This window comes from Coturnix japonica, chromosome 29 (genome assembly GCF_054131305.1).
Source record: "Coturnix japonica strain WE chromosome 29, WE-NBRP24, whole genome shotgun sequence".
Taxonomy (NCBI): domain Eukaryota; kingdom Metazoa; phylum Chordata; class Aves; order Galliformes; family Phasianidae; genus Coturnix; species Coturnix japonica.
The window spans coordinates 5,686,202-5,702,020 of record NC_140691.1 but is presented as its reverse complement, the minus strand read 5'-3'; positions in this window follow the sequence as shown (position 1 = coordinate 5,702,020).

The following is a 15,819-nucleotide window of genomic DNA, read 5'->3' as shown; positions in this document are numbered from 1 at the left end:
AGGCATGCATTTGCTGGGTAGTGTTAATATCCATCTTGTACTCCTGAAGAGCTCACTGTTTACAAATGGCACCTGTTCTACTGCTCTTCTGATGGTCTAGAAATGGAATTCAGCTAACTGTAAAGACTGCAAGTACTGCAGTGTTGCAAGGATCGAGTTGCAATGCTTTAATGTAGTAGGTGCCTTCTCTCTGACAGCCTTAAAGTATTTTCTTGTATGTATGTGTCATCTTCTTTCCTGAGAGTTTAAGCTCTAGGGTACAATGTTTTGGAGGTCTTGATGCTCTTTGATACAGATTTGAGAGGGTTTTTGACATTTATTGTTTCTGAAATGGTTTGATCTTGTCTTAGAGAGTCGAATGCCACAAATAGTTAAATACTATCTCCTATTTATAGATAACTATTATCCTGTTGCTAATTACATACTGTGAATTTAAAGTGGAAAATATTCTTTCTTGTCTCACTTAGAATACAAAGAGGTGCCTAATGTTGTGCTGTTTCCCAGCTTCATTAATTGACTTTTTTTTTTTTTTTTTTTTCCCCAGGCGTCAGTATAGGGGTAGGTCCTGTTCAATATCTTTATTGATGATCTGGATGGGGGGATTGAGTGTATCCTCAGTGAGTTTGCAGATGACTCCTCACTGGAAGGAAGTGTTGATTTGCCTGAGAGTAGGAAGGCCTTACAGAGGGATCTGAATTGGCTGGATCAATGAGCTGAAGGCAATTGTATAAGCTTCAACAAAGTCAAGTGCCAGCTACTGCACTTTGATCACAATATCATGCCACTCCATTTCGCAGGCTTGTGGCTAGAATCTAGATTCTGGTGGTGTTCGTTGACAGCCAGATGAATGTGAGCCAGCAGTGTGCCTGGTAGCCTAGAAGGCCTGGCTTGTATCAGAAATAGTGTTGCCAGCAGGACCAGGGAGGTGATAATCTCTCAGTACTTGGCACTGGTGAAGCTGTGACTTGAGCACTGTGTTCATTTTTGGGCCCCCTCACTACAAGAAAGACCCTGGCACATGTTCATAGAATGGTAATGAGGCTGGTGTGGGGTCTGGAGCATAAGTCTTGTGAGGAGCAGCTGAGGAAGCTGGGGGTATTTAGTCCGGCGAAGAGGAGGCTTGGGGGGAGACCTCATTGCTCTCTACAACTTCCTGAAGGGGGGTTGTGGTGAGGTGAGGTTCAACCTCTTTTTGTGTGTAACTAGTGACAGGACAAGAGGGAGTGGCTTAGAGTTGTGCCAGGAGAGGTTCTACTGGATGTTCGGAGAAACAACTTCTCAAAAATAGTCATTAGGTATTGGAAAGGTTTGCCCAGGGTGATGGTGGAATCACCATCCCTGCAGACGTCCAAGAAACGTGTAGATGTGGCTCTGAGGGACATAGTGGGCATGCTGGGAGTGGGTTGATGGTTGAACTAGATGACCTTCAGTGGTCTTTTCCAACCTTAAGTCACAGAATCATAGAACCATAGAGTCATTCGTTCTTCTAAGAACCAGCTACACTCTGAAATGCTATACAGGTTGGTTGGTCCTTCTGATCCTTCTCATTTATGGCTCTGTATTATCTTATCCTCAGTGATCCTGCCGTCCTTCAAGAAAGGTGCTTTAGATATACTTCTGTTATACTTCAGCTTGATTGCTTTAAGTGTATCTCTCAATACCACAGTCCAAGGAAATGTGTGTGTACATTCTTCCGGCTAGATAAATAAATAAAAACACAAAGCATCTCTGAAGCTCGGACTCACTGTGTTTATTAAATGTTTTATTAACTTCATAATGACTCACAAAGAAACATTTTAATTTTGATTGTGTGTTTCTGTCTATGCTCTGATTTCTGTTAAAATCAGCTTTTGGATATGTAGAGGGAGAATTTTTTCGGTGAATAAGTGTGTGTTTAGGGCAGGAATGGATGATCCTTGATTTCACATGGTAGATGTTCTTTACCTGCTCTGTACTCATTTTACAAATCATTTCATGCTGTAACAGTAAACAAATGGTGAATTCTTCATCAGATACGTCTGCTACTGTAAGGTCTTTGTCTGATTTCAAAGTTAAAGTCAGGAGTCAAACTAAAAGAAGAAAAAACTAGTTTGATAAGGACGTATAGAAATTCTGCCTTTCTGTAACACAGCTTTGTTGGAAGTAACCGCGGGAGACAAGTCTCATGCTATCATGGTCAACAAGTCTCGTTTATTAGGTGTTACAGCATCTCATTTATACAATCAGTAATAAGTTCATGCATATTGCAAAAGTTAAGCTCAGGATTGGTGGGTTACACATTACTTCATCTGACCTTTGTGGTTAGTCTTATGGATACTTTTTCTTTGCAGCTCTGTCTACACCTTGCTACACATCTTGCTTTTCCCTCAGGTCGTCCTTGCCTCTAGATACATATTTCGTCTTTAGCTACATACCCTGTCTTTTCACATCCTGATTTCTCCATAGCTGCTTAGCCCGTGATCGGCCCTAGGATAGACCGTCTTTGTCTTTAATCACGTTCATTCTTTTACAATTTAACTAGTGGAATCTCTTCATGTCCTTTCTCATGAAGCCATTCTGCATAAACATTCTCCACATAGATCTGACCCACATCAGACGCACAGCAGCTCCGGCCCCAAAGATCTGACCCACATCTGCCCCACAGAGCCTTCTGTCCCGTAGATCTGACCCACATCTACCCCACAACAGCTCCTGACTCATAGATCTTAACCACATCAGCACCACAGCAGCTCCTGCCCAATAGATCTGACCCACAGCAGCTCCAGTCCCATAGATCTGACCCACATCAGCCCCACAGCATCTCCTGCCCCATAGATCTACCCCACATCTGCACCTTCAGAGCTCCAACACCATAGATCTGACCGACAGCTGCTCCTGCCCCATAGATCAGACCCACATCTGCCCCAGAACAGCTCCTGCCCCAAAGATCTGACCCACATCAGCCCCAAAGAAGCTCCTGCCCCATAGATCAGACCCACATCACCCCCACAGCAGCTCCTGCCCCATAGATCTGACCCACGTCTTCCCCACAGCAGCTCCTGCCCCATAGATCTCAACCACATGAGCCACACAGCAGCTCCTGTCCAACAGATCTGACCCACATCTGCCCCACAGCAGCTCCTGCCCCATAGATGTAACCAACATCAGCTCCACAGCAGCTCCTTCCCTATAGATCTGACCCACATAAGACCCACAGCAGCACCTGTTCCATAGATCTGACACACATCATCCCCACAACTGCTCCAGCCCCAAAGATCTGATATACATGTGCCACACAGGAGCTCCTGCCCCATAGATCTGACCCACATCAGCCCCACAGCAGCTCCAGCCAAGTAGATCTGACCCACAGCAGCTCCTGCCCCATAGATCTGACCCACATCTGCCCCACAGCAGCTCCTGCCCAATAAATCTGACCCACATGTGCCCCACAGCAGCTCTTGCCTTATAGATCAGACCCTCATCAGCCTCACAACAGCTCCTGCCCCATAGATCTACCCCACAGCAGCTCCTGCTACATAGCTGTGACCCTCATCATCCCCACAGCATCTTCTGCCCCATAGATCTGACCCTCAGCAGCAACACAGCAGCACCTGCCCAACAGATATGACCCACATATACCCCACAGCAGCTCCTGCCCCATAGATCTTACCAACGTCAGCTCCACAGCAGCACCTACCCCATAGATCTGACCCACATCTGCCCCAAAGCAGCTCCTGCCCCATAGATCTGACCCTCATCATCCCCACAGAAGCTCCTGCCCCATTGATCTGACTCACATCTGCCCCACTGCAGCTCCTGCCCCATTGATCTGACTCACATCTGCCCCACTGCAGCTCCTGCCCCATAGATCTGACCCACATCTGCCCCATAGCAGCTCCTGCCCCGTATATCTGACCCATATCAGAACCACAGCAACGCCTGCCCCATAGATCTCAACCGCATGAGCCCCACAGCAGTTCCTGTCCCACAGATCTGACCAACACCAGCCACACAGCAGCTCCTGCCCCATAGATCTGACCCTCATCATCCCCACAGCAGCTCCTGCCCCATATATGTGACCCATATCAGCCACACAGGAGCTCCTGACCCATAGATCTGACCCACATCGGACCCACAACAGCTCCTGCCCCATAGATCAGACCCACATCTACCCCACTGCAGCTCCTGCCCCATAGATCAGACCCACATCTACCCCACTGCAGCTCCAGTCCCATAGATCTTACCAACATCAGCGCCATAGCATCTCCTGCCCCATAGATCTGACACACATCACCCCCACAGCAGCTCCTGCCCCATAGATCTCAACCACATGAGCCACACAGTAGCTCCTGTCCCACAGATCTGACCAACATCAGCTCCACAGCAGCTCCTTCCCTATAGATCTGACCCACAAAAACCCACAGCAGCACCTGTTCCGTAGATCTGACACACATCATCCCCACAACTGCTCCTGCCCCAATGATCTGATATACATGTGCCCCACAGGAGCTCCTGCCCCATAGATCTGACCCACATCTGCCCCACAGCAGCTCCTGCCCAGTAGATCTGACCCACAGCAGCTCCTGCCCCATAGATCTGACCAACATGTGCCCCAGAGCAGCTCCTGCCCCATAGACATTACCCACATCAGCCGCACAGCAGCTCCTGGTCTATAGATCTGACCCACATGTGCACCACAGCACCTCCTGTCCCATAGATCTGCCCCACAGCAGCTCCTGCCCCACAGATCTGACCCACATCTGCACTACAGCAGCTCCTGCCCCATAGATCTCACTCACATGTGCCCCAGAGCAGATACTGCCCGACAGATCTGACCCACAACTACCCCACAGCAGCTCCTGCCCCATAGATCTGATCCACATCTGCACTACAGCAGCTCCTGCCCCATAGATCTGACTCACATATGCCCCACAGCTACTCCTGCCCCATAGATCTGACCAACATCTACCCCACAGCAGCTCCTGCCCCATAGATCTGACCCACATCTGCCCCACACCAGCACCAGCCCCATTGATCTGACCCACACCAGCCCTACAGCAGCTCCTGCCCCATAGATATGACACACACCTGCCCCACAGCAGCTCCTTCCCTATCGATCTGACCCACATAAGCCCCACAGCAGCACCTTTTCCGTAGATCTGACCCACATCAACCCCACAGCAGCTCCTGCCCCATAGATATGACCCACCTCAGCCCCTGCCTCAGAGATCTGACCCACATGTGCCCCTTAGCAGCTCCTGCCCCATGGATCTGACCCACAGCAGCTCCTAACTCACAGATCTGACCCACATATGACCCACAGCAGATCCTGCCCCATAGATCTGACCCACAGCAGCTCCTGCCCCATAGATCTGTCCAACATCAGCCCCACAGCAGCTCCTGCCACATAGATCTACCGACATGTGCCCCACAACAGCTCCTGCCCCAAAGATCTGATACCGATGTGCCCCACAACAGCTCCTGCCCCATAGATCTGACCCACGTCTTCCCCACAGCAGCTCCTGCCCCATAGATCTCAACCACATGAGCCACACAGCAGCTCCTGTCCCACAGATCTGACCCACATCTGCCCCACAGCAGCTCCTGCCCCATAGATGTAACCAACATCAGCTCCACAGCAGCTCCTTCCCTATAGATCTGACCCACATAAGACCCACAGCAGCACCTGTTCCATAGATCTGACACACATCATCCCCACAACTGCTCCAGCCCCAAAGATCTGATATACATGTGCCACACAGGAGCTCCTGCCCCATAGATCTGACCCACATCAGCCCCACAGCAGCTCCAGCCAAGTAGATCTGACCCACAGCAGCTCCTGCCCCATAGATCTGACCCACATCTGCCCCACAGCAGCTCCTGCCCAATAAATCTGACCCACATGTGCCCCACAGCAGCTCTTGCCTTATAGATCTGACCCTCATCAGCCTCACAACAGCTCCTGCCCCATAGATCTACCCCACAGCAGCTCCTGCTACATAGCTGTGACCCTCATCATCCCCACAGCATCTTCTGCCCCATAGATCTGACCCTCAGCAGCAACACAGCAGCACCTGCCCAACAGATATGACCCACATATACCCCACAGCAGCTCCTGCCCCATAGATCTTACCAACGTCAGCTCCACAGCAGCACCTACCCCATAGATCTGACCCACATCTGCCCCAAAGCAGCTCCTGCCCCATAGATCTGACCCTCATCATCCCCACAGAAGCTCCTGCCCCATTGATCTGACTCACATCTGCCCCACTGCAGCTCCTGCCCCATTGATCTGACTCACATCTGCCCCACTGCAGCTCCTGCCCCATAGATCTGACCCACATCTGCCCCATAGCAGCTCCTGCCCCGTATATCTGACCCATATCAGAACCACAGCAACGCCTGCCCCATAGATCTCAACCGCATGAGCCCCACAGCAGTTCCTGTCCCACAGATCTGACCAACACCAGCCACACAGCAGCTCCTGCCCCATAGATCTGACCCTCATCATCCCCACAGCAGCTCCTGCCCCATATATGTGACCCATATCAGCCACACAGGAGCTCCTGACCCATAGATCTGACCCACATCGGACCCACAACAGCTCCTGCCCCATAGATCAGACCCACATCTACCCCACTGCAGCTCCTGCCCCATAGATCAGACCCACATCTACCCCACTGCAGCTCCAGTCCCATATATCTTACCAACATCAGCGCCATAGCATCTCCTGCCCCATAGATCTGACACACATCACCCCCACAGCAGCTCCTGCCCCATAGATCTCAACCACATGAGCCACACAGTAGCTCCTGTCCCACAGATCTGACCAACATCAGCTCCACAGCAGCTCCTTCCCTATAGATCTGACCCACAAAAACCCACAGCAGCACCTGTTCCGTAGATCTGACACACATCATCCCCACAACTGCTCCTGCCCCAATGATCTGATATACATGTGCCCCACAGGAGCTCCTGCCCCATAGATCTGACCCACATCTGCCCCACAGCAGCTCCTGCCCAGTAGATCTGACCCACAGCAGCTCCTGCCCCATAGATCTGACCAACATGTGCCCCAGAGCAGCTCCTGCCCCATAGACATTACCCACATCAGCCGCACAGCAGCTCCTGGTCTATAGATCTGACCCACATGTGCACCACAGCACCTCCTGTCCCATAGATCTGCCCCACAGCAGCTCCTGCCCCACAGATCTGACCCACATCTGCACTACAGCAGCTCCTGCCCCATAGATCTCACTCACATGTGCCCCAGAGCAGATACTGCCCGATAGATCTGACCCACAACTACCCCACAGCAGCTCCTGCCCCATAGATCTGATCCACATCTGCACTACAGCAGCTCCTGCCCCATAGATCTGACTCACATATGCCCCACAGCTACTCCTGCCCCATAGATCTGACCAACATCTACCCCACAGCAGCTCCTGCCCCATAGATCTGACCCACATCTGCCCCACACCAGCACCAGCCCCATTGATCTGACCCACACCAGCCCCACAGCAGCTCCTGCCCCATAGATCTCAACCACATGAGCCACACAGCAGCTCCTGTCCCACAGATCTGACCCACATCTGCCCCACAGCAGCTCCTGCCCCATAGATGTAACCAACATCAGCTCCACAGCAGCTCCTTCCCTATAGATCTGACCCACATAAGACCCACAGCAGCACCTGTTCCATAGATCTGACACACATCATCCCCACAACTGCTCCAGCCCCAAAGATCTGATATACATGTGCCACACAGGAGCTCCTGCCCCATAGATCTGACCCACATCAGCCCCACAGCAGCTCCAGCCAAGTAGATCTGACCCACAGCAGCTCCTGCCCCATAGATCTGACCCACATCTGCCCCACAGCAGCTCCTGCCCAATAAATCTGACCCACATGTGCCCCACAGCAGCTCTTGCCTTATAGATCTGACCCTCATCAGCCTCACAACAGCTCCTGCCCCATAGATCTACCCCACAGCAGCTCCTGCTACATAGCTGTGACCCTCATCATCCCCACAGCATCTTCTGCCCCATAGATCTGACCCTCAGCAGCAACACAGCAGCACCTGCCCAACAGATATGACCCACATATACCCCACAGCAGCTCCTGCCCCATAGATCTTACCAACGTCAGCTCCACAGCAGCACCTACCCCATAGATCTGACCCACATCTGCCCCAAAGCAGCTCCTGCCCCATAGATCTGACCCTCATCATCCCCACAGAAGCTCCTGCCCCATTGATCTGACTCACATCTGCCCCACTGCAGCTCCTGCCCCATTGATCTGACTCACATCTGCCCCACTGCAGCTCCTGCCCCATAGATCTGACCCACATCTGCCCCATAGCAGCTCCTGCCCCGTATATCTGACCCATATCAGAACCACAGCAACGCCTGCCCCATAGATCTCAACCGCATGAGCCCCACAGCAGTTCCTGTCCCACAGATCTGACCAACACCAGCCACACAGCAGCTCCTGCCCCATAGATCTGACCCTCATCATCCCCACAGCAGCTCCTGCCCCATATATGTGACCCATATCAGCCACACAGGAGCTCCTGACCCATAGATCTGACCCACATCGGACCCACAACAGCTCCTGCCCCATAGATCAGACCCACATCTACCCCACTGCAGCTCCTGCCCCATAGATCAGACCCACATCTACCCCACTGCAGCTCCAGTCCCATATATCTTACCAACATCAGCGCCATAGCATCTCTTGCCCCATAGATCTGACACACATCACCCCCACAGCAGCTCCTGCCCCATAGATCTCAACCACATGAGCCACACAGTAGCTCCTGTCCCACAGATCTAACCAACATCAGCTCCACAGCAGCTCCTTCCCTATAGATCTGACCCACAAAAACCCACAGCAGCACCTGTTCCGTAGATCTGACACACATCATCCCCACAACTGCTCCTGCCCCAATGATCTGATATACATGTGCCCCACAGGAGCTCCTGCCCCATAGATCTGACCCACATCTGCCCCACAGCAGCTCCTGCCCAGTAGATCTGACCCACAGCAGCTCCTGCCCCATAGATCTGACCAACATGTGCCCCAGAGCAGCTCCTGCCCCATAGACATTACCCACATCAGCCGCACAGCAGCTCCTGGTCTATAGATCTGACCCACATGTGCACCACAGCACCTCCTGTCCCATAGATCTGCCCCACAGCAGCTCCTGCCCCACAGATCTGACCCACATCTGCACTACAGCAGCTCCTGCCCCATAGATCTCACTCACATGTGCCCCAGAGCAGATACTGCCCGACAGATCTGACCCACAACTACCCCACAGCAGCTCCTGCCCCATAGATCTGATCCACATCTGCACTACAGCAGCTCCTGCCCCATAGATCTGACTCACATATGCCCCACAGCTACTCCTGCCCCATAGATCTGACCAACATCTACCCCACAGCAGCTCCTGCCCCATAGATCTGACCCACATCTGCCCCACACCAGCACCAGCCCCATTGATCTGACCCACACCAGCCCTACAGCAGCTCCTGCCCCATAGATATGACACACACCTGCCCCACAGCAGCTCCTTCCCTATCGATCTGACCCACATAAGCCCCACAGCAGCACCTTTTCCGTAGATCTGACCCACATCAACCCCACAGCAGCTCCTGCCCCATAGATATGACCCACCTCAGCCCCTGCCTCAGAGATCTGACCCACATGTGCCCCTTAGAAGCTCCTGCCCCATGGATCTGACCCACAGCAGCTCCTAACTCACAGATCTGACCCACATATGACCCACAGCAGATCCTGCCCCATAGATCTGACCCACAGCAGCTCCTGCCCCATAGATCTGTCCAACATCAGCCCCACAGCAGCTCCTGCCACATAGATCTACCGACATGTGCCCCACAACAGCTCCTGCCCCAAAGATCTGATACCGATGTGCCCCACAACAGCTCCTGCCCAATAGATCTGACCCACATCTGCCCCACAGCAGCTCCTGTCTCATAGATCTTAACCACATCAGCACCACAGCAGCTCCTGCCCCATAGATCTGACCCTCATCAGACCCACAGTAGCTCCTTTCCATAGATCTGACCCACATCTGCCCCACATGAGCTCCTGCCCTATAGATCTGACCCACTGAAGCCCCACAGCAGCTCCTGTTCAAAATCTCTCACCCACATCTGTCACATAGCAGTTCCTGACCCATAGTTCTGAACCAAATCATCTCCACAGCAGCTCCTGCCCCATAGATCTGAACCACATCTGCCCCACAGCAGCTTCTGACCCATAGATCTGACTTTAATCAGACCCACAGCAGCTCCTGCCCCATAGATCTGACCCACATCAGCCACACAGCAGCTCCTGCCCCATAGATCAGACCCACATCTACCCCACAGTAGCTTCTGCCCCATAGATCGGACCCACTTCAGCCCCACAGCAGCTCCTGCCCCATAGATCTGTCCCACATGAGCCCCACAGCAGCTCCTGCCCCAAAGATCTGATCGACGTGTGCCCCACAGCAGCTCCTGCCCCATTGATCTGACTCACTTGTGCCCCACAGCAGCTCCAGTCCCATAGATCTGCCCCACAGCAGCTCCTGCCCCATAGATCTGACCCTCATCAGCCCCACAGCAGCTCCTGTCCCATAGATCTGACCCACATAAGCCCCTCTGCAGCTCCTGCCCCAGAGATCTCACCCAAATCATCTCCACAGCAGCTCCTGCCCCATAGATCTGACATACATGTGCCCCACAGCAGCTGCTGCTTCATAGATCTGACCCACATCTGCCCCACAGGAGATCCTGCCCTATAGATCTGATCCACATAAGCCCCACAGCAGCTCCTGTTCAATATGTTTCACCCACATCTGCCCCATAGCAGCTCCTGCCTCATAGATCTGAGCCACATCATCCCCACAGCAGCTCCTGCCCCATAGATATGACCCACAGCAGCCCCACAGCAGCTTATGTCCCATAGATCTGACCCATATGTGCCCCACAGCAACTCCTGCCCCATAGATCTGACCCTCAGCAGTTCCTGCCCCATAGATCAGACCCACATCTGCCCCACAGCAACTCCTGCCTCATAGATCTGACCCACATGTGCCCCACAGCAGCTCCTGCCTTATAGATCTGACCCACATGTGCCCCACAGCAGCTCCTGCCCCTTAGATCTGTCCCACAGCAGCTTCTGACACATAGATCTGACCCTCATCATCCCCACAACAGCTCCTGCCCCGTAGATCTGACCCACATCTGCCCCACAGCAGCTCCTGCCTCATAGATCTGACCTACACACTACATCCGGATCTCACTACAGCCTCCCTTCAGGAAGTTAGAGAGAGCAATGAGGTCTCCCCTGAGCCTCCTCTTCTCCAGGCTGAACAATCCCAGCTCCCTCAGCCTCAACTCATACGGCCTGTGCTCCAGACCCCTCACCAGCTTTGTTGCCCTCCTCTGAACGCGTTCCGGGGCCTCCGTGTCTTCCTTGCACTGAGGGGCCCAAAACTGAACACAGCACTCGAGCTGCGGCCTCATCAGTGCTGAGAACAGGGGGACAATCACCTCTCTGCTCCTGCTGGCAACACTGTTTCTGATGCAGGCCAGGATGCCCTTGGCCTTCTTAATATACAGCAAAGGAATCTCCTGAAAAGGAAACCAGAATATCTGGCAACATGAAGCAAAGTTCTGATTCATAAAAGACTGGCAGCAAGGCCTGAATCTCTTGTGTAATCTGCTCTTGATTTATCCCATTAGCACTAGGTGGAATGCAGAAGCTTCCTGAGACGTGATAATCAAAACCTAGTCCAATGCCTTTAAAAAAGCCTTTAAGAGATTACTCCTCCTTTGCTGTTTAAAATAAACTTAGGTAATACAAAATGTTGGAAAATTTTTGGACAGCTCCCCAGGGCCGGGCTTTGGAAGGCCGTATTGACGAGAGTCAATCAAGCTCCGGCTGCAGGCGTATATGTGTGTGCCAGTTCTTTAACACAGTAGAAATCACAACTTGCTGCGTGATCAAAATTCTGCATGTGCTACTCCTGAACCCCAATTACTTCCAACGGTGTTAAATTACCCCTTGATCTCAAAGCTGAACAAAACAACAAAATGCCACACCAATACTGAATACATAAAAACAAACAACTCCTTGGGCCTCAAGGGGAGGATGATGCACAGGCCACGGCTGCCAGCGTGCAGCTGGGCTTCCCAGGGCAAACAGCAGCACACGGTGCATCAGAAGCTGAAAGAACCCTCAGGGAAGAGAGGCCAACTCAAGGGGCTGAGCACGGGACACCCTTCTTCCTGCCGGGCTGCTTCCCCTCCTCTGGTTTCTTTCTGTCAGTCCTCAGAGAGCAAGGAGATGCTCACAGCCTGTCACCAGCACTTACGGGTTGGCTGAAAGGCCACAGGTTGGGAAGACCAACAAGGAAACGGGGGAAAACCTGCACCATGTCAAGGGAGAGACGTGAAGCCGACCGCTTCATCGCCCTGTGATTGCCAGCCCGAGCGAGGGACGTTCTGACCAGCTACTGAAAGAGGCAGCACCAGGTTTAGAAAGTTCGCTTCAATTTTATTGAGTACAAAAGGACTCGGCTTCTATTTATTACCCCGCCCACACCCCAAAATGAAGCCCCAGTGCCCAGGATTTCCGCTTAGCAATCAGTCACTCAGCCTCCAGTCAGACCCAAGGAGAAGCCAAACCCCAGGGCTACGTCACCTCCTCCCTCTCCAGTCCCAGCCAGCCCTATTTCAACCTAACCCTACACCAGGCCTGGACCTCAAGAGACACACCCTGAAGGAACGCAGCGTCTCCAGCTCTTGCCATACACCAAGTCCTGCACAGGTGAAGACCTCTTTGCTTCTAACGCAGCACAAGTCCTTCCTGTTCAGTTCACTTCCATCATCTCCACCGTCCATGACAGGGAAAGCACGGCTGTGCCGGTAAACTGGACTGTTCAGTCAGCAGGTTTTGGTGCCACCTCCGAGGAAGCGCTGCAGGTGGTTCTGCTGTCCTTTGTAGCTTCTTGCTCAGGCCATCATCGTTGCTTTCTGCTTTCCTTCTCGGCTTTCTTCCTCAGCTGAGCAGCGCTTGCCTTGCCTCAGCTTTCTTCACTCTCTCCCAAGTCTCAGTCCCCAGACTCTCCGAGTCCTACAAGAATCAATTCGGAAACGCTCAGGGAACCTTCTCAGCTAACAACTGGTTGGCGGCTCGCTTTGGGAGCTCAAGTCACCCTGCTGGGCACGTTGGGCTGCCAGAACTGGGAACCGCCTTCCTGACAGTCGGGCACACAAGAAACTCCACCCCTGTCTCGTTCCCCAAATCCCACACAAACCAGAGCCTAAAGCCCTTTCCTGCAAGGCGGTCCCTGCACGCGCGGGAGGACCCTGTGCCTGGCAGCTCATAGGGAGCAGCAGTAGCCACAGGATAAGACTGAGCTGGCACCTCCAGGCTGCTGGCAACAGTTACAGATGGTTCCCTCCCACCCAGTTGCCCGTGCCTTTCTCCTATCCCATGAGAGCACCACTTACTGCCTTTGGGAACTTGGAAACTGGCAGCATGATGGCCAGCACAGAGAAGCTGCAAAACGGCTCCGTAGAAGAGTCTGTGGCGCAGCATGTTCTTCATTAGCATGGGCTCAGGGATCTCAGGTGGCCAGAAATGCAGTTCAGCAGCCATAGCACAGACAGCCTGCTGCTCTACTGCTCTCTTATGGAGGCTGCCTGCTGTGAGGGGGGAAAAAGAGGCATCATTACTCTCAGGCACTGTGATGGAGTTACTTCCTGCTAGAAACATTTCCAGGCTGACTTAGAGAAGTGCTCTGAAGCTTGGTCACCTTGGGCTACCGACCCAAGAACAAAGAGGGACAACAAACTTGCATTTCAATTGCCCTTTAGCACCTGCCTCGGAGAAGAGCCCTCAGCCTTCAGTATTGCTGCACTTACAGGTGAGGGGAAGAGAAGCAAGAGGACGGGTGGGTGTCAAAGAAGGGAAAATTTACCAGGCAAGAATAAACCTATCCCTGAGCTCCATCACACACATGTGAATACTGCCTTACTAATATGAACAATAACATCATTCACACAGCTAAATTTACTCACATTCACGTACCTGGTTGTGGACATGTTCGAGGCCTCGCTGCTGCTTTGCTGTTCAACGCCGGCCACAGCAATAAAGCGCGCAGAAAGCCCATCTGTTGCAGACAGAGGAGTGAGCCGTGCTTAACCAACACTGCTTCAGCGCACGCTTACAGTAAGGCACACCTACCTTGCGCTGGCCATGCAGGAAGCTCGTGACGCAGCTCCAGACGGCTCTCCTGAGGCCCAGCTTCATTTCACGGCCACTCACGCTCTGCTGCTGGACATTCTGCAACGGAAAAGCCACCGGATGCAAATCCCATCCCTCGCAGATGGTATCAGACCTCCGCTCTCATGGCAGTCGCACTCACGACTCCCGGGGAGAAAGCAGACGTGTGCTTACCGAGCGAGCGCTGTTTGCTGCCAGCTGCTGGTAGGAACCCACGCCTAACCCTACAGTACCAACAGTAACCTATGCCTAACTCTACTATGGGAACAACAATCTACTCCTAACACTAAAGAATGAAGAGGAACAAACTCCTAACAGGAAAACACCAACTACTAACACTAAACCTACTCCTAACCTACTCCTAACACTAAAAAATGAACAATAAGCAATGCCTAACTCAAAAACACAAACAATAACCTATGCCTAACTCAAAAACACTAACAACAACCTACACCTAACTCTAAAACTAAACTAAACCCAAAAACCAACTATAGAAACAGGGACTGGAACAAACAGGGTAAAGATGGGACTGGGGGCCCACAGAATGTGGCTGCAGAATAGGCCCAAAGGAGGAACAGATGTTACAAAAATGCCACCCAGCTAATGCAGGGGGCGGGGGCCGTGCAGCGGGTAAGGAGCTCAGCGCCTGGACCAGCCACGGTGGAGCTGTGACCATGCCAGCGCGGGGCCTGGCACGGTGGTGTGGTGCCAGGCCAGCTATGCCGCGGGCGGATCCACCTCCATGGGCTCCTCTGCAGGTGGATCCACCTCCATTCGCTCATCTGGAGGTGGATCCACCTCCATAGGCTCCACATGGGTGGTGGTCACGGGGCTGGTCCAGGCATGATGGAATATGGCTCTCTTACCCATCCTCTGCCTGGTGGTCATGGCGGGCCCCCTCCTCCTTCTCACTCCTAGGGCCCCCAGCTCCATCCTCCCGCCTGAAACAGGGAAAACTTCTACCCTAGCCCTCTTAGCTGCCAACATGGCTGCTAACTGCCACAGCTGTCAGAGGCGAGTGCGTTGCGCGCGGCAGCGGTGACCAAGGTGACGTGGAGAGGGTTCTAAAATGGCGGCCGCACTGCTGGCACTGGTGTTCCACATAGGATGAGGAGGGGGCTGGTAATAGCAGGACAAGGGGAAACTGATTTAAGTTGAAAGAGGGAAGATTTAGGTTGGATGTTAGGGGGAAAGTTGTTTACTAGGAGAGTGGTTAGGCCCTGGAACGGGCTGCCCAGGGAGGTTGTGGATGCCCCGTCCTTGGGGGTGTTCAGGGCCAGGTTGGACAGGGCCCTGGGCAACCTGATCTAGTAAAGGTGTATGTTTGGTGGCCCTGCCAGGCAGGGGGGTTTGTTCTTCATGATCCATGAGGTCCCTTCCAACCTGGGTCATTCTGTGACTCTGTGATACTGGTGTGTGGCTGCTTGTCCCAGCGCGCTGACCTTTTGTCTTCAGGTTCACCAACAAGACTGTAACTGATTTATGGAGGAGGCAAGCGATGGGTGCTACTGTGTGACAATCAACATCACTTTGTGGACAT